This window comes from Zootoca vivipara, chromosome 3 (assembly GCF_965207765.1).
Source record: "Zootoca vivipara chromosome 3, rZooViv2.hap1.1, whole genome shotgun sequence".
NCBI lineage: Eukaryota > Metazoa > Chordata > Lepidosauria > Squamata > Lacertidae > Zootoca > Zootoca vivipara.
Genome location: NC_142586.1, coordinates 14,447,631 through 14,467,373, shown reverse-complemented (window position 1 = coordinate 14,467,373; position 19,743 = coordinate 14,447,631). Strand labels below are relative to the sequence as shown.

The 19,743-nt window shown below is 40.9% G+C and overlaps 1 protein-coding gene across 2 annotated transcripts in view; it reads right to left on the bottom strand.

Moving 5' to 3' along the window:
• Positions 1-19,743, bottom strand: part of MACROD2 (mono-ADP ribosylhydrolase 2) — a 900,701-nt gene that overhangs the window by 394,730 nt on the left and 486,228 nt on the right. The window lies entirely within an intron of this gene.

The window sequence follows — 19,743 nt, the reverse complement described above, 5'->3', positions numbered from 1 at the left end:
AGCAAGGCCAAGTTGGGGGGGGGGGTCATGTAGTCTGGGCAGCCCAGAACCTCCATACACACTGCCCAAGCTTGTGCCGCGGTGAGGTCACTTTGCTGCTGCCAACACAGCAATTTGGCTTGACCCCCAGAGGTGCACTCCATCATCTCTTGAGACAGAGAGAGGCCAACAAGAAGAAGTCTGAATACAACTTAACTGGATTCCATCCTATGAGTTGTACCTGCTGGGAAAGCAGAAAAAGGTTCTGCTTGCGCATCTCATGGAACCCAGTTTTTGCTTATTCTCCCTATCCACTTAAGCCGCCCGTCATCCCTGAAAAGATGCTCTTGAGGGCTGAGTGAAATGCAGTTAGCCTACTTCTTAGAACAGACACTGGCTGTTTACCCCTGATGTAAAGTAAGAACTTCAGAGCCTACCAAAACATGTTGGAAATATAATGGGAAATATAAAGGGAGGAAGTTTAAATCAAAGATGTGAAAAAATAAATAGAAGCCTCTTTTTATCTGAGGCTGAAAATAGTAGGGGGAAAGCCCGCTGAGTAACAGCATAAGTACTTGCTTCTCTATGGTATGGGAGTCCTACAATGCATCAGTAAATCTCCTCTCCCTGGGCTTTTCTGCGTATAATGGGCAGTGTTCATCTTTGTTTCCAAGGAATGAAGGGTATTAACAGTCAGCTCTTTCTTCTCTCTCCAGATTACAGCAGTTATTATTATTCTCATGATTGCTAAGGCCCAAAGTAGGCAGGAAATAATAGAGATATGCAGGAGTAGTAATAATGAAAAATACCAATTTCAGTGCCATTCTTTTTAAAGTGAGCCCAAAGGAAGCCTTGCTGAAATATATACAGTGGCTCTGTAGCAAGCTCAACTGTGGTCCAGAAGGGAACCCATGATTGGTTTAATATCTCCTGCAGACAATGCAAGGTGTCTTGATTATAAAGATTTGAAACACACACATTCAAATACTTCTAAAAGGATATTACACAGCTTTTCCAGTAGAGCTTTACATATGGGCAAGTAGAGGACTGGAAGACATTAATGACTCAGAAAGAATAATAATAAAATCCCTTTAGCTGCACTCCAGCAGGTTTCAATGAACATGTGTATAGATGTTCCTAAATTAAAGCCAGCAAGGGGAATTTAACAACTGGAGATTTACAACAAGGAGGCACTGTACAATTTCTGGAACAAAATACTCTAAGCAACCATTTTCTTTTAGTTTCATCACAGCAACTGGAAATACAGGGCAATGCTATTGCTATTCCCACCAGCAATTTCCAAAGCCTCATTTTATCTTGCCATCCAGTTTCGCAATAGTCTTTGAGTAAAAAAAGCCATAGTTCCCTTACCTTGTTTTTAAATGGGAGACACGAGTATAGAATAATCTTTTGGAAATATAGTATGTAGAGCTGTTTGCAAATGGCCTTTCAACATTCTCTATCCAATCTGATGACAGAGAAACTGGGAGGAGAAATGTTTCAGCAAACGTCCTCAATGTGTAGGATAAAACATACAATCATTTATCAGGGGTAGGGCTCACCATTAGCAGCAGCAATAGCACAACTTGTTCACCACCACCACCAAGGTTAGTGTTCTGTGTGTGCACGGGCTCTGGTTTGTTACCACAGCAAATGCCAACAGAAATCGTTGTGTTGCATCTTCTACATTGCCCCAGATTAAGCCTCATTCCAGGAAATTTCAGAGAAGGTATGGTACAAAAAATAGTGAATAATAATCTGGGATTTTTTTTGCAAAATGCCATTCAGAGTGTGTGTATGTGAGAGAGGTGGGGGAAGGATAACTCTGCCGCTTTCAAGAAGAAGAAGATGAAAAAGAAGAAGAAGAAGCCTTCTCATAAATTGTGCCTCAACTCTAAATGTGTACAGACTATATTGCATGCAAATATATCAAGTTCAAACTTTTCAAAAGCTTTGCCTGCCTGCCTCCTGTATCACTTCAGCAATCCTTTTTACATACATTATGAAGCAGAAACATTTGATGCTTTAACATTGCTTTATTGACATTAGAGAGTACTAAAGAAATTCAAAGGTGATGGCCATCCTATGTTTTAACCTCAGCATCATCTGGTAGGCATTCAAGTGTCTCAGAAAATGGAGGTTTCATAGAAAACCTATGCTTTGTGAATGTCATTTTTAAAGCCATCTGAGGCAGTAACCATCATTAAATCATATGCTTCTGAATTTGATAAGTAACTGCATTGTATGAGGGGGAGTTAGAGGTTATTGGTTTGTTTTGTTCTTGTTTTTACTATGTATTTTATGTTTTTATCTTATATTTTTATGTTGTGAGCCTCCCTGAGATCTATGGATGAAGGGTGGTAAACAAACATTAATAATAATAATAATAATAATAATAATAATAATAATAATGCCCTCAACATGACATCGTGTCCTGAACAATTATTCCAATAACCTTCTCTGGCCTGGTAGGGATTATCATCTGAGGCTTCGTGAAGCCTGATCTACCGGTAAGTAGCCGTGAACAACTGTCAACTCCGACCAGTTCTCTCCCACTTCCTGAGATTCTGGATTTTTTTCCTCCTTTGTTAACCTACATTAAGACAGAATTTATAACTGGTTCAGATATAATAGGGAGTTCTCACTTAATATAAGCCAAGATCTTCGTGCCAAACCCAGTGCACAGAGAAGAACACTCAGCTCCAATGCCTTTTCATGGCTGTAAAACCAATGGTTTATGACACTTTGAATGATAGTCCAAACTGGGCTGCTGTGCGAGCCAGAGTGCCAAAATTATGAGAGAGATAAGCTACACTCAGAAACACTTTATTCCATTTTCTCAACATTTCTTGATTTTTGTGTTTTATGTGATACCGTATTTTCACATGATTTAAAAGTTATTTCTGGAAATCTAGTGGAGCTTTAGCACTCATTTCCATTAAAAAAAAATGTTTGAAACCACACCAACTAAGAAAAAAGTGGGACAGAATCTGGGGCAGTATTGCGGCTTACAGGGTTTTGGGTTTTTTGCCATTTTTCTGGCTGAATAACGGGAGAACAGAATTGTAGATGAGCATAAAGAGGGAAGGGGTGTGTGTCTAATGATATCTGCAATTGTCACACCACACCCACTGGTATGACTCAAATTTACCATGACATGATTGTACACAGATCAAAAAACCACAGTTCCACAACACACCAGGTTACAAAAGGAATGTTAAAAATCAGGACAGAATTCTAGGGTTATAATGAGGAAAAACTAATGCAATAATCTGCCTCTCCCCATATGCACTGACCTGGACCCTGAGATAATTGTCTGAGGCCTTTCTTTGTGTGCACACTCCATGGGAGGTCCAGAGGGCGCCTGCACGAGAATGGGCCTTTTCTGCAGCGGCTCCCTCTTTGTGGAATGCTCTTCCCAAGGAGACTCAACTGGTGCCTTCATCACATATCTTTAGGCCAGGGGTTGGCAAGGTTTACCTCGCCTGGGCTGGTTCACTCCCACAGAGATCGCTCCATGGGCCGGATCACATTTCCGGCGCTGGGGAAGTGAGTTCCCGCTCTGCGCTGCGCAGGTTTAGCACAGTGTGCGGGGACTCGCCAAGCGGGCGGCTCAGTTCGGGGGCAGCTTGTGGGCCGTTTAAACGACCCCGTGGGCCGCTTGTGGCCCATGGGCCACAGTTTGCCAACCCCTGCTTTAGGCACTAGATGAAAATGTTTCACTGTAACCAGGTCTTTGGCTGGTTAACATTCTATGGCCTTTTAAATGTGTTTGTGAGAGGAGGGTTGTCGGTTTGCTGTTGCTTTATTATGTATTTTGTGTTCTCATTCTGCATTTTTATGTTGTGAACCAGCCAGTGATCTTTGGGTGAAGGGCAGTATAATTAATTAAGAATCCTCATGTGTTTCACCCAGAGGCAGACAAGAGAGATCTGTAGGCAGGGCATTGCATTTTGAGTAAATTAAGACAGTGGGTGGCCACCACAGATATGAACAAAACATAACTCTCATTCAAAAGCGGCATCATTGCCCACCGACTAGTAAAACACTACCTGGAAGCCTGGCAGTGAGGGGAAACACTGCCGGGCGGTTAGCAGCAGAAGTAATAAATTCTGTGTTATATGGGGAGTGACCTGGGGGCGGTTGTCCAACACTGGCAGCACCATGCTAAGGGCATCCTGAAGTTTGATACCTGCCTTGAAAACTGGGTAATACTGTAAGATGTGAATAGGAAAACCCCAAAGAAACAAATTCAAAGTGAGGAATCCTTCTTGAAACAAGTACAGATTAGCATGTGGGGCTAAGCGCCACCCGACAATGTCATTGCAGTCAAAATCCAGCTTTAAAGTGTCTCCCTGCATGTTAATGGGATAGTGAGATGGACACATCACAACCAGCACAACATGGCCACATCATCACACAGAAGGACCCACTCTACCGACAAATCAACACTGTCATTTGGTCGTGCAAACAGGTCCTAATAGGAAGGAGCTGAAAGGAAGATGAGAGAAAAGTGCAAGTTCTATTAATTCTTGGTTATGCCCAAGCTACTGGAACTATCCAGCTCTGTGCTTCTAGAAAGTGAGTGTTGAGAAGAAAGGTTTGTGCTTGGTTTGTCAGAGGTTGGAAGCTGCCACACTTCTTTGGTGCAGTAAGGTCAAGAAGGCTGCCTCCCTAAACATTTGGTACAAAATTTACTCCATTGTTCAGCAAATAATCATTTAACCTTTGTACATGGGATTTGTAGAACCACTGTGCAGCCTTGGATTGATTGAGCTGAAAAAATACATGGCTTATTTAATTATGTACACTTACTTCCCAGATGAATTCAGCAGGTTTATTTGGTTTTATTAAATAATCCATTACACTACCTCGCACACGAGCATTTAGTCAGCTGGGCATACAAAAACTTATTAAGCTGTTCTTCTAATTCAGACAAAAGTGGACTCCCAGTGCGGTAACAGGCCATCTTTCATGCCTCTTCTTGCAATTTTCTATGTCCTTTTGATAAAAATCTGCTAATGTTAGAGTTATCCTAATTTAGAGAGCTGCTTTGGCATACTCAAAACCATCTAATGCAGTCACACAACTAAATTGAAATGGTGTTTCCTTGGACCAGAGACACTGCAGATTGTTTATCATGAAATAATTCTGGATAAAAATAAATAAATCCAGGACTGAAGAATCATATTCTGGTTTGGAATATTAGTGCATAAAAGTTCACAAAACAAGTGATTATTTCTCTATTTTAGAGACATTGCAACTCCTGACTTTTCAAAATCCCTCAACCAACATTAATTATATGCAGAAAATGCTTTTTAAATGTATTTTCATAGGGCAACAGGGGGTGGATCTACACACAGGAAAAATACTATAAGTTATAAATTAAATCATTATAACGAAAGAAAAAAAACTATGTAAAATCACATAGAAACGTTTTGTGCTCTACAGCGCCATCTGGTGTTGCATGTTTATAATGCATTTAAATCGCTGGTTTTTGACTAATGTAGCAGAGTCCAGGCTCTTCGAGGTATAGTTAGAGGGCATCTTTGCAGTGCAATCCTATGCGTATCTACTCAGAACTGTCCTATTGAGTTCAATGAGTCTTACTCCCAGTGAAGTGAGTACAGGATTGCAGCCATAGTGGCTGGATTAGTTTGTTACATGTAAAATAAAGAAAGAAAGAAATTCCAGTTTGTACAACCTAGCTAAAATTAAACACTTCGGAATTGTTGTCCTAATCATACTTAGTAGGGAATAAGCTCCATTTAACTCACTCAGAATGATTTTTTCCAGCTAGGACTTGCTTCACTTTGACCACTAAATCATGCCTCACACTAACTAATTAATAATTCAGTTAGGTGCTATTCACTTGAAGTAAAGAAAAGATAATTCCTGCCAGTATAAAAAAATAAAAATAAAAAGCATCTTTGAAGAAAAACCACTAAAATTCCTTTTACACATTAAAAAAAATTATAGTAATAATCAGATAAATTAAAGGTTGATAAATCAGTTCAGTATTTTACTTTTTTTAACCTTCACAATGATTTTTGAACTTTGTTTTGCTTTTTAAAATTCGGATTTCATTTTTGCCTTGTAAAATGTGTTTCATCTGTGGAATGAAAGCATACAGTATTTAAATTCCAGCAGCACTATCACCAAATATTTTGGGCCCATAAATTATTTTTTCCATTGTTATTTCTTCTTTTCTTTTTAACGCAGCTAAGCTGAATTATTTTCCCCCACCCCAATCTCTTAGGCAGGTTGAAGGAATGAAAGAAAAGCCAGGAGCAGTAGTTGTGATTAGGTGCGTTTGTGGCATATTACAACCAGACACAAGTCACACAGACTTACTTACCTGGGAAATTATTTCAGCTTTGTGCCTGCATCATGGTAATTTATTCTACATGTTCATTCAACTCAGGGATACTTCCAAGTGGTCAGCAGTGTATTAATCCATTTAGTAAAACTGTCATGACTTTTTAAAGATACTAACAAACCCTCTGAAGCAGAAAGAAGAGGACCCAAATGGGGAAACAAGAACTTGAACAACAGCTATTCCTCCTTCCTGAATCAGTAAGAGGCAGCCGAGGCTCTTGAACAGTTCTTTGCCTGCATATTTAATTTTGCTTTACAGTCATCTGAATATTTTTATTAGATGCGGAACAGGGTGTGTTTTTTTAAATGTTACTCCATAGACAAAGCCAAAGTATAAAAAGCTACTCTGCATTTGGTTGTTTTTTAATAGCTTTACCCAGATATATCAACTGGATATATGTTTAAATTGCTAAAAGCACATTCCTAACAAACCATTTTCTGATATGTGAAGTCCTTGAGACAAAATGACTATTTGAAGCTTGCCAAAAATATGTGACTTGTTCCAGTCACTCTCCATAATCTTGGGGTCATAAACTGCACAAAAGGCCACCACTAAAACACTCCCTCCTTCACAAGGTTGTCTAATTTCATGGGAAAGCAAGTGAAAGGAGAATGGAGGCATGAGCCAAGAAAAGGAAGGACAGCAGTCTCAGGGAAAGGGAAAAGCCTGAGGTAGCACACAAATGATGGCTCAGTGGGCAAACAACATGAGTACAGTCGTACCTTGGAAGTCGAACGGAATCTATGACAGAAGTCCGTTCGACTTCCAAAATGTTCAGAAACCCAAGCATGACTTCTGATTGGCTGCAGGAAGCTCTTGCAGCCAACCGGAAGCTGCGGAAGCCCCGTCGAATGTTCAAGTTCCAAAGAACATTCACAAACCAGAACATTTACTTCCGGGTTTGCGGCATTCGGGAGCCAAAACGTCCAAGTACCAAGGCATTCGAGATCGGAGGTACGACTGTAATGTAATGATGAGTGCAGAAGAGAAGGATTGTAACAGCAAAAAAAAAAAAAAGTCCATTTGAAGGAGAAAACCAGCAAGAGAGAGAGCTGGAGGGTTGTGGCAATCATGGTTTGAGAGGGGCAGAAGGTACAGCAGAAAAGAGAAATGAATAACAAAAGAACAGAGTTAATGGAGTTCCCATCCTAGCTCCCAAGGAGCAGGGCCCAGCGCCAGGCCTCTCTGCTTAGCTGGCAAAGCTGCATGGTAGGATGCAGGGCGGAACTCAAAGGGGCATTGGGCTCAGCTAGTTAATGGGCTTGGTGGTTTCCAAACTGGAAACAGTCATTTCTGAGCCCACTCTACCAATTCTGAACTTTGGTGCCATCACAAATTGAGGCGTCTTACATCTAATCTCTGTTGGACTGGTGAATTTTAACTTTTTTATAGCGAGAAAAAGCCAACCTAAACTATTTTAGAGAGGGTTCTTTTTGTTTTGTTTGATTGCATAAACAAACCTCAAAACAGGAAAAAAGTTATTTGCAGACCATGAAAGATTGTGGATCAATGCCGTAACAGGCAAGGCCTTTTAGGTGGTCCTTGTGTGAAAGGCAGACTAGTTGACATAGCAATACATGCAGAAAATATTGGGGCTCCATCTTCATTGTGTCACACGCAAAGCCTGAATAATTGCCTGTGCTTCTTGTTCTGACAAAGGTGCACTATCCCTCTTATATTTCTTTTTTTAAAAGACACCGAACAAGAAAAACATCTTACAGTATGGCTCACATAACACAACACACATGAGATACCTGAATTTATATTTTGCAAAATTGGTGTGGCACAAGGGGGAGGGGTGCTATTGAAACAGATTACCTACTTTATCAAGACAACTCTAAAGTCTGTTTATTTCATGCAGCTAACAAACCTAGCTACAAAAGTTCACACCTCAAATCAATTAGTTTTTAAAAGGTGTCACACTACTTTGGGGGATTTTCTGCTTCCACGGAACAACTTGGCTACTCCTTTGCAATTTGTTTAGCAATTAGACCAAGTTTCTCCAATCTTTTTCACAAACAAACCCAACAAAAACACAAGAGAGAAGATGCATAGTTGCAGTGTATCAATTCATATTGGTTGAACATAAAAGGACATACTACATGGCAAACTAGATGAGCAGTAAATGCATGGCTACAACCTAAAATGAGAGGGACATGCCTAGCTCTTGTATAATGACTAATATAATACATCCTGACACAATAATGTTTTTTTGTTTATGTTCTCCCCACATCATCCATTGAAATTTTTTGGGAGCAAGATTTAGATCATCATGACTTCGGGACATGTGAGTTGTACATTTAATGGTATTTCTATTTTGATTCTGATCAGGTTGAATACTGTTGCTGGAATTGAATACAAATGCTGTAAGCTGCCAAAAAGTTGTAAGCCACCTTGACGGGATACAAATATATTAAATAATAAATAAATAATGCTGACTTCCATTCAATGATTGTGGAAGCAGGAGGTAATTTTTTTCAACCAATTCCCACCCCCCTTCCTCTCCTCCTTCACTCATAATCAGGCAGAGGAACCTTGCACGGAACAAAGATCCTCTAGCACAGGCATCCCCAAACTTCGGCCCGCCAGATGTTTTGGACTACAATTCCCATCTTCCCCGGCCACTGGTCCTGGTAGCTTGGGATCATGGGAGTTGTAGGCCAAAACATCTGGAGGGCCGCAGTTTGGGGATGCCTACTCTAGCACCAGAGGAGCCAAGTCCAATAAAATATTTGAGGGGGCCACCCCCCCCAAAAAAAGCTGGTGGACATTGCCATTCAAATAGTGTGTGTGCATGGTGTCTTGTGATCAGTTATGTGGGATGGGGCTTACCTGTCCCCTCTCAATATTTTATTCACATTGGTACCCCTTGTCTAGCACAATATTCCTCTGTCTGATTATAGCAGATTCTACTGCCCCCCTTCCATAAAACCCCCATTGTTGTTCTGTGATAGTCCCATTACTCTTTAAGGATCATGGCCCACTGGAGATGCTTTTGATTGGGGTATGGAGGGACGAAGGAATGAAGGAAAGGAAAATATTGGCAACATCTTTGCTCAGTGCTTCCATTACAACACTACTCTGCAGCCAGATACACCAAGTGAGTGGTGAGTTGCCAGCCTCCCCTAACGAAGCGGCTTACCCAGCAGTGTTTGAGCTGTAATGTTTCACAGAACTGAGTAGGTGAGTTGAGGTAAAGGGGAAAGGCTGGCACTGCAGAGCCACGAGTGGGGACAAGCAAGGCATCGACCCCCAGTGGGCCCTGTTGGGTCATGTGGGCTCTAGCAAATGCCCCAATGTGCAAGGAGCTGACACCAGAACTGAGAAGAAAAACATGTTTTGATGTAATATAAGGGACTTCTTCTTATTGGGTTGGTATGGTGAAATTATATTGTGTCAATCCAACTTTGATACACGCTGATTAGGCCATGACTAATTATACCACTTATTAGTATATATGTGAGCAGTATCATATCAATTGAAACAGTCGTGGCTTCCCCAAAAGAATTCAGGAAAATGTAGTATGTTAAGGCATTTGGGAGTTGCTAGGATACCCCTCTTCTCCTTAAGGTAAAGTTAAAGGTACCCCTGACCATTAGGTCCAGTCGTGGATGACTCTGGGGTTGCAGCGCTCAACTTGCTTTACTGGCCGAGGGAGCCAGCCTCCGGCTTCTGGGTCATGTGACCAGCATGACTAAGCCACTTCTGGCGAACCAGAGCAGCACACGGAAACGTCATTTACCTTCCCGCCGGAGTGGTACCTATTTATCCGCTTGCACCTGACCTGCTTTTGAACTGCTAGGTTGGCAGGAGCTGGGACTGAGCAACGGGAGCTCACCCTGTTGCGGGGATTTGAACCGCCAACCTTCTGATCGGCAAACCCTAGGCTCAGTGGTTTAAACCACAGCGCCACCCGCATCCCCCTCTTATCTTTACAGAGCTACAAATGCCAGAATTACTTGGGGAAAGGTATTGACTGTTAAACCACTCTGGGAATTTTAAAGCTCTGGGGGGAGATGGGATCGCCTAACAGCTTTCAAAAACCTTAACAAACTACAGTTTTCAGGTTTCGGGGGGGGGCTTGACTGTTTAAAGTGGCATGAATCTGGTATAAATGTATTGTGTAGATGGGGCCTAAGTCTTGCTATGTTCAGTAGAGCTTATGCCCAAATAGGTGTGCATAGGAGTTTAGCCATAGTCACACAAAACTCTAATTGCTGAATGTAGGACAATTATAAAAAAAAGACATGACCCACAACTCAAAGTCCAGCAATTAATGAAGACTATAACAGCCGTGTATTAATTGCTACATAACTTGCCCATGTCTCACTAGAGACGTCGGTTTAGTATGCTAAGCAGAAAACCCCTAGGGAAGCCAACTTTTTGCCCTCTCAGTACACGTAGGGAAGAAGTGATACAGAAGTTTAATAATGTACTTCAGTTTCCAGTATGCGCTGCTTTACTCCTACACTGGGAACGATAAGTGAATTTTGAAAATAACAGGAGAACAAAGCACGTCTGGAACTGGTGACTAATTAATATCTTGGAGAGAGCTTTCGAAGCCCTGACATAAAGTGCACACCCTGAGAATAAAGAGAAATATTTCAAGAATGCTTGCCAATTATATAGGTCTCTGTGACTTAAGGCTTCCCCCTCCCAATACACATTCTGTCAAAGGAAGAAGAACAGCTCTCCAAGAGATGTGGTAGAAATAGTACCTTATATACAATTCAATATGCAATGAGGATGAGTGAAGAAGAGATGAAATAACTTTCCCTTTACTCCATGCAAGCTCTCATTCCCAGTTCAAACTACAGAGGAAATTTCATCCCAAACCAAAATTACAACACCCTAAACTTAAAGCTGTCCCTCCTTCACATGAATGCAGTGTGCAAACATCATTACTGAGATCCTTAGTGCAGCAGTTCTGGCCAGCTTTGCAGGCAGAAGTAGATAGAAAGATATCGGAGGAGAGAAACACCTGCAGTTTGCCTAAGGCAGAGGGATCTTGGCTGCAGTACCCACGGATAGGGACAATTAATACATTGCCTGAGGTTCCCAGTTTTCTTAGGGAAAACTCCTGAAAATTATTACACAGATAGTATCACACTCGTTTGCCAATGTCAAAAATGTTTTCTTCTATATCACCTAATTGTTGGTGGGTTGCAATGAACTTGGTACATATTACCATTTATGGTGGGAATGAAAGTTAGTGCAAGGTTTTGGGAATTTAATTTTGATAGAAATTATAAATATAACTAAAGAAACTATTGGTTTTTTTGCCCAACATTAATGTTTCTGAATTTTTTTTGGTGATACCAATGTAAATCCATTGTTACGCTCACTCTGGAATATAGCTAAAATGGAGGAAATAATGCGTAATTTGAGATTTTGATAAAGACTAGAACCTCCAGACACTTTTTGTATGATTTGATGTTCCTTTATGACATATATAGTGGAACCATCATTCTCAATACAACCCAAATCTGGCACCATACTTGATGATCTGATAAAGTTGATAGCCTTCACTTGGACTTTGTTATTTTAACTCATGTGCAACTACTCATGCTACATGCCTATTTTATAGTTTTGTTTTTCATCTTTAAATTTTTGTTTGTTATAATTGATCTCTCTGATTTATATACATTATAAAATGAAATAATAAAAATAAAAACTTTACGGAAGAACACATTGCAGGGGGGCCACATCAGACCAAGGCATCAGATAAGGTTCTTATTTATTTTGCCAAAATTGTTGAGTTTTTGCTGGACATTTCAGCAATTTCTGCCCGGGCGCTAATAACAAGGGCTGAATACCAACTATGTCTGGGAAATTCTAGATGTATGGCAACCCTATTTGAAACCTATGTGTCTTAGAATAGTAATGCACTTCAAAACCATTACATAGTTTTAACTGTCCCACTGCTGAATGAAGGTAAAAATCAACTCCTTTGGAGGTTTTTAAGCAAAGGTCCCTTCCAACTCTACAGTTCTATGATTCCGGAATTCTAACTCCAAAGTTAATAATGCAACGCTGCCTTATTGATTTCACATTAGGAATCTTCCTCCCTGATGAGGTTCGCTGCATCACAAATGATTTTATTATTTCCAGAGTCAAAATCAGAAGTGAACAAAGAAATGTGCTGTTGTCCATCATTCCACAGTAAAACTATATACCTTTGATTTCATATGCAGCATAGAGAGAGGGAAATGACAGCAGCTGGAAAAAACCTTCTGAAAATTCAGCCAGGCATCATCGTCTGATGATGCACACAGAAAGAAGACAAGTACCTGCTACAGAAGAAGACAACTCATATGAGTCTGCCCAACTTTACTAAGTTTTACCCAGCCAGTGATGCAAAGAACATCATCTGCTTGCGATGCAATGATTTTATAATATGTAAAACATGTTCTCTTCAAATGTCATATGGCCCAGAAGCAATCATAGTTTTATGGGTCGAGGATAGAGGGCAAATTATCAAACTTTTAATGCTTTGGTGTGTACATTTCAGTTTCTAAGCCCTTGTTCATTTTGAATAGCTTATTCATAGCTGCAAATTCTAAACGATAAAGCTTGCTATCTCTTCAAACCAGTAGTGTCTGAGGGACTCTGGAAGTTGAAAGTCAGAGGGCATAGCCTCATGGGGTTCAGTGGGAGTGCAAACGACGACCTCACTTTATATGGAAGTATTGACAGTGTTGACAATGACTATATCAGTCAGCAAATCCTATAGACCAGACGAAAAGAAAGAAACTGCTGTAGCTAAAAAGAAGAGTGTACAACAGAGACTCACTTGAAGCTCTTAAAGAGGTAGCCAACTACATGAAGAAAATAGCATCAGAGCAGCAAAATAAGGAAAGGCCCAAGGACCATGGGTGCTTTCTAAGAAGGTCAGAAGACTTTTTACACTGACTGTCATCAGGGCTGACGGCTACATAAATGCTGGACCTCCTCCCATGAAGAGAAACAGGCTGGTCACCAATGTGGCCTTGTCTTAACAAGTAGGATGAATACTTTTAAAGAAGGAAGTAGTAAATTGGAGTTATTGTACTAGACCCAAATATAGGTAGTACAATGAGAATAAATCTGATGCCATCACATTATCTATGCCCTCAGTTGGGTACTTTGGCTGAGAACAATGTCTTCACGTGAGATAGTGACTTGGAATGTCATCACAGGCAGTTTATGTTGTTTTTACGTAGGGTACACAAAATACTGTGTAAGAAGCCTAGAAAATAAGTGTTCAGAAATGGAAATAATAAGAAATTTCCATCATCGCTCTAATAGCCTGTGAACTAATAAAATGTGATAAATAAGGCTGATTAACTACAGCTCATTTCAAGGGCCCTACAGAAATCACACAGCAATGAGAAAATGCCTGTCCTTGCTTGTTAAACCTGAGCAGGAAATAGAAAATCCTCTTTTTTATAAAAAAAATAATAATAACAGAAACTCTCCCTTGCTCCATTGCCACAACTAATTTCCATTTCAAAAATCCTCTATCACTTTCAAATATCAAACAAGCTTTTTATTATACACCATAAAAACTGTCCAGTAAGTTCCACATGATTTATTGTTGCTTTCCACACACACACACACACACACACACACACACACACCCTTGTTATGTTTACCAGAGGAATCTTTTAGCTTATCCTCACAACTCTGTCACAGTAGAAGTGGTACAATTACAAAAACCTGCACTTAATTCTAATGAAAAATGACTGCTAATTATTTAAGATTTCTGTAGAGTTCCCTGGCTACATTAGGCACATAAAAACTGACGGAACCCATTACGGCTATTACTTAAACATGACATTCAAATTCTGTTGTCTGTCAAAAATGAATTGATAAGGCAGGTTTTTGCAACATTTATTAAGATAGCAGCTGCCTTGTGCTTCTAGTTACATAAAAATATTAAACATTAAATACATTCCGCTTTATTTCTTTCCCACTTCTAGCCTTGCAATCCAGGTACACTTCTTTAAACTTTTGTGTTCTTCCACATAACTCATAACTTGTCTAAGCTTCACCCCAACACACCAGTTTCAATCAATGAAAATACAGAAGGGAATGGGGATGGCTGGAGAAGGGAAATATGAAGCCCTGTTTGGGTGTTTGTCTGAAAACATGAGGGCTACAAACCTCAGAAGCAGAAACACCCCAGACATGAATACAGAGTTTCTTAATATTTCTTTATCACATTTATATTTTGCCTTTCATCCAAGGTGCTCAAGGTGGCATTCATACTAGTTCCCCTGCCCCCACATTTTATTCTCATCAGAGTCCTGAGAGGTAGGTTACGCTGAGAGATGGGGACCAGCCCAAGATCATCCAATAATAATAATAATAATAATAATAATAATAATAATAATAATAATAATATATTTATTTATACCCCACCCATCAGGCTGGGTTTCCCATGAGCTTCATGTCTGAGTGGGGATTTGACCCCTGGCCCAGGCACTAACCACTATACTGCACTGCCTCTGCATCAAATATAGATTCCAATGCTGGTGGGTTTTTTTATTTATGAACATTTTATGCCACCCTTTTTTTTGGGGGGGGGGTCCTTCTAAGGCAACTTAGAAAAACTTATTTAAACCCTCTTAAAACTATAAAATACACAAACACAATCCAATTGTAACAGTAGCAGTCTAAAACCCAGCAGTTAACACCCCAATAAAACAGAGGCAGAAAATCATAAAAGATTTCAAGCTATGTTTAAAAACGATCACAATCCATGCATACTTCTTTTGGGGGAAAGTTTCCAAAGTCAAGGCTTGATTCTCTGAATGCCTGTCATACTTGGCGGGACTTACAGCTAAAGTACACGTCCTGTTACATCCAAATGTGTAACCGTTGTAGACAGCATTTTCTTCCTTGAAAATACACTTTGAGAAGGGGCAGCTGACACCACAGGTAGAGCAGGAGCAACAGATTCTGTTCAGTGGCAGCTAATGTGGGAAATTGAAGTCAGATATAGTCAGCTTATTGCTAGTTAATGCATGAAGGGGTTAAGACCATAGAACTGTATTTCTAGACTCAGTCATGTCACACCCTCTCACCTCCGGTGAAGAAGGAATTGAAGTTTCCACCATATGAAGCTGACCAGGCAACACGTCTGGGTCCAGGGCCGTCTTAAGCATATCTGGCGCCCTGGCGTGAAGATCCCTCTGGCGCCACCCCCGCCCCGTTTCGCAGCGTGGCTGTCTGAAGGGCACAGCAACGCGGCACCGCCCTGGCACCCTGCGCCACCCAGCCCTGCTGTAGGGCCGGCCCTGTCTGGGTCTGACTGCTTCAAGCACAGACTGCATGCTCAGAAATATTTTTCTGAATTTTGTAACCCAATAATTTTCTACCTGTGTTATTCTTGCTGCTGCATGGAATAACACTTGCACCTGACCTTTGGGGTTTGTGAGTAAACCATTCAAACTTACTAACAGTGTGGTCTATTCATTTTGAGAGGAGTAGAGAGGGGAACCACTGCAAGCGGACTAAACAGGGTATTTAAAAGGTCTAACCGTCTATTATTCCCACGCTTCACTGACACTGCACATTTTATGACTTTTAAACTATGCTCTCTCACTGGAGAATGCATTTAGCCCCATACTTTGGGTCTGGGAATCCAGCCAATGCTTTTATTAATTACCCCATATGTGTGATATATATTTTTGTTTCCACTCCAAAAACTCATCTTATATACAAAGGCAAATTGTGCTACAATATTAGTTGTTCCTTCACACTTCTTCAGGTCAGGACGCATTAACAGTGGGTGATGCTATTCAAAAACAACAAAATGGTTAATAGCAACCCTTTCACATTGTTGGAAACAAAAGGAAATGGGCAGAATTAGGAAGCTGCCATACAGTCCCAACTTTTTACAAAAACAAAAACACCAAGCGTAAATCCTTGTGTTGATGGGACTTGGTGGCTCCACATAAGCTGGCAAATGGAGGCAATGATTCGCATGTGAGCTCAGCCCGTTCATTTTGAAATTCGGTGATAGGATGGGCTATGAGCGAGGTTAAAGAAAAGCAAATATAATACTACTTTTCTGTCCTGTGCATTTGGTTTTCTTTCTGTTTCTCAAGGCACAAAGACACCCTTATCCATTGCTTTAGACACTATACCCACTTCAAAATGCAAGAAAGCTTTAAAAAATTTAACATCTGCCATATGCTTGTGAAATTTTCACAAAGTTGCTACTGATGAATAGTTACAGATATAAAAGAGTATCAGCACATACAGAAGATGTAATACAGGGTAAAATATCATTTGGCTGCATAAATGAAGATACTGTAAACACTTTCCTGATTTATGTTCAGATTTGGTGTGCATATATATATATTATAGTAACAGCTGACAAATCAGGAATATGAATGAGAATAATGAATGTTAAATATACAATGCTAAAATATCCATGGCATAAAAAATTAATACATAAATAAATGGCAGATGTACTACAAGCTAAAATCATTTCCAAAATACTTGGCAATGATTTTCAAGGGAAGGAGCAGGCATTTTATTAGGTTCTAACTGAAGATTCCACTGTGTGTCTCAAGGAAGGAACAGGCAGAGTTCTGCCTCTCCTGAAAGGTAAAGATAAAGGACCCCTGGACAGTTAAGTCCAGTCAAAGGTGACTATGGGGTGTGGCTCTCATCTCGCTTCAGGTCGAGGGAGCCAGCGTTTGTCCACAGACAGCTTCCAGGTCATGTGGCAAGCATGACTAAACCACTACTGGCACATGACAGAAGCCAGAGCGCACGGAAATGCTGTTTACCTTCCCGCCACAGTGGTACCTATTTATCTGCTTGCACTGGTGTGCTTTTGAATTGCTAGGTTGGCAGAAGCTGGGACAGCAATGGTAGCTCACCCCGTTGCACAGATTTCTGCCAACCTTCTGATCAGCAAGCCTGAGAGGCTCAGTGGTTTAGACCACAGCACCACCCGTGTCCCCTAGCCCCTTCTGAATTGAGGTAAGAACCACAACTTCCTGAGTAGACTCAGGCTCAGCTGCATGCTAGCATTTTCCAGGACTATTTTGTAAATATATAAGGTGGGTAGTTCAAGTCGCAAGGCATTCCTTTGGTGTATTGAGGGTGCAGCAATATCACTGCCCTCTTCACCAGACATCTCATAGGAGGAGGAATGCAGCTTGAGAAACCTTCCCCAGGCTGCACTAGACCTGTTCTGTCTTTAAGCCTCCAACTTACCAAAGGGGCAGCAATGTAGACTGCATGCCGGAAGCTTCACAGCACACAAGGAAGCCTGGGACAGCTCCCCTATGCAGCACACAGGTGCTTTGCATGTCCAGAAAACACAGTGGAACCCTAGTGTACCACAAAGTGTTGTCTCAGGCTGCACTATAGGCTCTCATCCGACATGAGGCTTCAGAGCCCAAAGACAGCAGCAAAACTGTCACTACACAGCATGTGTATCTAGCCACACAAAGGCCTCTCGGTACATGCCTGGATTAGATTGTGGAAACAATGAAGATGGAGCAGAATGCCTAAGGATTCATTCTTCACTCTGCCAAAACGTGTCAGGACACTCCTCTGTTTGGAGGTCTGTTAGACTATTTGGAAGAATTTTCTATTTCAGGACTGTCCAGTCCAAGTCCGGTTTTAAGACAAAGACCCATCAGCAGAAAGAACAGGGGCCTTTAAGTTGCCCATTCATCAATCAGCATGCCAATAACAGGCTGACCAAGCACACGGGTCACTTCTTCACAGTCATCCCCACCACGGTGAGATGTCTGCTATTTCTATTTAAATTATCATCATTATTTCTAAAATTGCATTTACGCACATGAAATAGCATGTGCAAATTACCATATATGCAAACATGTGCCCTCTTTTGTCATCCATTTCTATGATGTGTCAGTGGCCACTCTACAAACACCAGATATAGTTATGATTAAAAACATACTTTGGGCCAAATCAACCAGCCTATCAGGTAAGCTGTGTGAGCCAAACTGAATATTCCATGGCAGATATGTGCAACCATTGCTCAATGTAAAAAAAAAAAAAGTAAAGTGGGTACAGGATGCTCACTTTGAGCCGCTTTCCCCTTCAGCCATTTCCCACTACCTATCCCAGGCTGGGTTTGGTTTTGTCTTCTGCACGTCTTATACTGAATCACACCACTGGTACACCTAGCTCAGCAGTGTCTACACCCTTACTGGTAGCATCTCCCCATTGTTTCAGAGAGGGGTCTCTTCCAGCCTCTTCCAGCCCTACCTGAACAGGGCAGGGAATGAACCTGAAACCTGGTTCTCTCCCACTGAGCTATAGACCTTCCCCAAAGAATGTTATCTTCCCTGCCAGCTGGGGAAAGACGACCTCAAGCGGCAGAAGCCCACCAGGTGCCACCCCTGCCACGGTATCCAGAGAAGCAAAATCTCACAGGGTCTCGCCAAACACATGAGATCTCATGAGATTTCGACAGAAGCCAGCACTGCTTCCAGGGCTTTGTGGGTGCTGACATGCAACATGGGTAAGGCAGGCTTCAATGGCAGCAGGGGGGTAGGGGGACATGTTCCCTTTTTTGCTTAAACAGCAAAGTGGGGGGCACTTCCCCTGTGTCCAAGGCTTAGAGCATGTGAGACAGCCTAATGCTGTACATCCAAAGACTCCAGTGAGATGATGGGCAATGCTGAATCACAAGACTATGCGAAAGCATATTAATAGAATATCACTGGGCGTCTAACCTGGTATGTCCAGAGACAGTGTCCAGCGTGGCAAGTGGGTGCTGAAAACACTGCTTGCTCGCTCTAGGATTACACAAGGGAAAAACCAAACCTCCACTGTGACAAATTGGTGGGCGCTTGTGATGCCCACATAGTAACAGGAACGCCTAGAGATCCTAGGAGACGCTGCATATGAGAAGAAATAAGGCACTCATTCCTCTTCACATTGTCCCAAATTATTAATTTAGCCTTCAATCATATTCTTTTCACTAAAATCATACATTTTAAACTGCTCCTGTAAATATGTTTCCTAAACTCACTTGATGGAAGCAAGTTTCATTTGATTTATAATTAATTGCCTCAAGTCAAAGCAATAAAAAACACAATGTTAAGGTTGCATAAGAAATATTTTCAGTTCACCAACTGGGGCTTAGTACAATAATTCTCATTCACTTAAACTATTATAAGGGACAATTCTGTCAAGCCTATTAATATTAAAGCAGTTGCTGATAATTGCTTTAGTTTGGAACTCCAATTAAACTAAGTGGGTATATTTGCATACTGTAAACGGTAGAATTCATTTCCAACTGGAATCCCACAGGCCTTATCAACATTATATCTATAATTAAAGTTTGAATGCTAGTTAAAATTAATTATTCAATTCAAAAAGAAATAACTTATTATATATTTTGG